Raw genomic sequence first — 638 nt, 5'->3', positions numbered from 1 at the left:
TTTATTAGTTTTTAAGGGAAAATAAATGTGCCGTGTGCCTGTGAAGATAAAGGGATAATTTGAATCATTCTTAACTGGAAGTTTTGTGTGAACTTCACATCCTGTGATTCCCTTAACTTTATTGTCGTCATATTAGGCATGTATGACCTTCTACATTTACAAGGCCATCATGATGTCATAAAGTTACGTAATCCTACCTAGATCTTTGAACCGAATGACTTATTATCCTCAGATATGTAAATCGAGTGTTGCTATCTACAGACAGACCCTTCGTTTATGTGAGGATAAAATGCATAAAGTCTAAGATATTGGGCTTATCTTCATTATTCAAATTTTAATATCGCTATATTTCTAAGGAAACGTGTTAATCTAGTATTAGTGCTTATCGAACGAAGAGTGATGTAGGAATAAGAAATCTTGGTGGCTGATGATGAATCATGTTTCCTTAATAACATACATGACATTGCTGCATTGATATTATATCAATCCTTAACAATAAAAGCCTATTAAACAGAACTACAAATACTTTATGTAACAGAGGCTTGCACGTGAAAATATACATTCCCTTGACTTAAAGTATGCTTAAAATGGAAATAAAATTTTTGAAAAGTGGGAAAAAATAAATAAAGAGTATAATA

The sequence above is a fragment of the Palaemon carinicauda genome, chromosome 16 (genome assembly GCF_036898095.1).
Source record: "Palaemon carinicauda isolate YSFRI2023 chromosome 16, ASM3689809v2, whole genome shotgun sequence".
Taxonomy (NCBI): domain Eukaryota; kingdom Metazoa; phylum Arthropoda; class Malacostraca; order Decapoda; family Palaemonidae; genus Palaemon; species Palaemon carinicauda.
Note: the sequence above shows the minus strand (reverse complement) of the source record.